The sequence below is a fragment of the Gouania willdenowi genome, unplaced genomic scaffold, assembly GCF_900634775.1.
Source record: "Gouania willdenowi unplaced genomic scaffold, fGouWil2.1 scaffold_19_arrow_ctg1, whole genome shotgun sequence".
In the NCBI taxonomy this organism is placed as follows: Eukaryota; Metazoa; Chordata; class Actinopteri; order Blenniiformes; family Gobiesocidae; genus Gouania; species Gouania willdenowi.
Window position 1 is genome coordinate 8,122 of NW_021144951.1, and position 2,326 is coordinate 10,447.

At 37.6% G+C, this 2,326-nt stretch overlaps 2 non-coding genes across 2 annotated transcripts; both read left to right on the forward strand.

Annotated features, from left to right (window-relative positions):
- Positions 1-353: 353 nt before the first annotated feature.
- On the forward strand, positions 354-426 carry trnaf-gaa (transfer RNA phenylalanine (anticodon GAA)). The gene has a single exon. It is a non-coding gene; the product is annotated as a tRNA-Phe (tRNA).
- A 591-nt stretch (positions 427-1,017) lies between these two features.
- On the forward strand, positions 1,018-1,090 carry trnaf-gaa (transfer RNA phenylalanine (anticodon GAA)). Its single transcript has one exon. It is a non-coding gene; the product is annotated as a tRNA-Phe (tRNA).
- Positions 1,091-2,326: the final 1,236 nt, after the last annotated feature.

Genomic DNA, 2,326 nt, shown 5'->3' on the forward strand with positions numbered 1-2,326 from the left:
TTTTAGATTTTTGCGCTGGAATAGCTCTGTTGGGAGAGCTTTAGACTAAAGATCAAGGCTCCCTGGTTAGATCCTGGGCTACGGCAGATGTTTGAATTTGTTTGGGTATATTGTTATGGAATTCTTCTGGTGACTCAGCAAAGTAAAATATGTTAGCTAACCACCGGTTACCAAGCTCAAGGTCACTGATGCAAGCTAAGGTACGACTTAAGCTATCTAGCCAGTGTGTTGAGTATAGCATTTTGTCTGAGTTTTCAAAAATTATTTATGACACGGTGACTCAACTCTCTGATGTGTCCCTTTACATAGTTTGATAAAACATTTTTTTTCAAACATTTTTACTGCCCTTTTGTGCCGGAATAGCTCAGTTGGGAGAGCGTTAGACTGAAGATCTAAAGGTCCCTGGTTCAATCCCGGGTTGCGGCAGATATGCAATTGTTTTCTGCAAAAGAGTTGTGCTGATGACTCAGCAAAAGTAAAATACATTAGCTTGCATTAGTAACCAAGCTCACGGTCACTGATGCTAGCCAAGGAACCACTGAAGCAATCTAGCCAGTGAGTTGCGTTTTGCCTGAGTTCTTAAAATTTACTCATGACACGGTGAATAATCTAATTGTGGTGTGCCATCTTATAGTTATTACAACATTATTTTTTTTATTTTTTTTTTGCATTTTTGTGCTGGAATAGCTCTGTTGGGAGAGCTTTAGACTAAAGATCAAAGGCTCCCTGGTTAGATCCTGGGCTACGGCAGATGAATGAAATTGTTTGGGTATATTGTTATGGAATTCTTTTGATGACTCAGAAAAAAGTAAAATAAACTAGCCACCACCGGTCAACAAGCTCAAGGTCACTGATGCAAGCTAAGGTACCACTTAAGTTATCTAGCCAGTGTGTTGAGATAGCATTTTGTCTGAATTTTCAAAAATTACTTATGACACGGTGACTCAACTCTCTGACGTGTCCCTTTTCATAGTTTAATAAAACATTTTTTTTCAAACATTTCTACTGGCCTTTTGTGCTGGAATAGCTCAGTTGGGAGAGCGTTAGACTGAAGATCTAAAGGTCCCTGGTTTGATCCCGTGTTGCGGCAGATATGCCGTTGTTTTCTGCAAAAGAGTTGTGCTGATGACTCAGCAAAAGTAAAATGCATTAGCTACCACCGGTCACCAAGCTCAAGGTCACTGATGCTAGTCAAGGAACCACTAAAGCAATCCAGCCAGTGAGTTGAGTTGCGTTTCGTCTGAGTTCTTAAAAATTACTCATGACACAGTGAATAATCTATTTGTGGTGTGCCATCTTATAGGTATTACAACATTATTTATTTATTTTTTTTTGGATTTTTTTTTTTAGATTTTTGTGCTGGAATAGCTCTGTTGGGAGAGCTTTAGACTAAAGATCAAAGGCTCCCTGGTTAGATCCTGGGCTACAGCATATGTATGAATTTGTTTGGGTATAATTGTTATGGAATTCTTTTGGTGACTCAGCAAAAGTAAAATATGTTAGCTACCACACCCTCCACCGGTCACCAAGCTCAAGGTCACTGATGCAAGCTAGGTACGACTTAAGCTATCTAGCCAGAGTGTGTTGAGATAGCATTTGGGAAAAGTAAAATATAATAAATAAATGTTGATAGGGCTATAATATTATTAGTTAAAGTAGTAATGAGTCATAAAAGTAATGTTTGTAATGATATTAACGGTAATAATTGCAATAACAAAATAATATAATAATGCACTAAAAACAATATTAATATAAACAATTTTAAATAATTATAAGGTATTGTAATGATAATATAGCAATGCTAATAATACAAGGAGAACACTAGTAACTATAATAAAAAATATTAATCATGAAAAAGAATATAATGGTATTTAAAAAGAATAGCATTAACTTTCATAACAATAACAATAACAAAATAATATAATGAAAATCCAGTAAACTATAATACAATAAAAACAATAACAACATCAAATAATTAAGTAATAGCAATAATAATTAAAGCCACGAGCGGCGTCATAGGGTCCAATGAAGCGGCCGGGGGCGGTAACCCACGGTCACGTATACCACTGTTGGGGATTTGGGAATTGGCCTGGAGTTGTAAGCGTTTTCGTATAATGGCGTAGTTATGGCGAAGTATTTTCCTGTGTCATGATAGGCCCCTTCCACTTTTCACAGCCTGCTCTATTTGCCATAGCAATGTGCTTCCATCTAATAAGATTCATCCTACAGTGTTTTGAAGTCAACACGACATGTCGTCTTGCCGCTAGAGCTGCTGGCGTAGGACGGCCCAAGAAGCGGCGGCCTCTGAGAGCGCAAGGCATTGTGG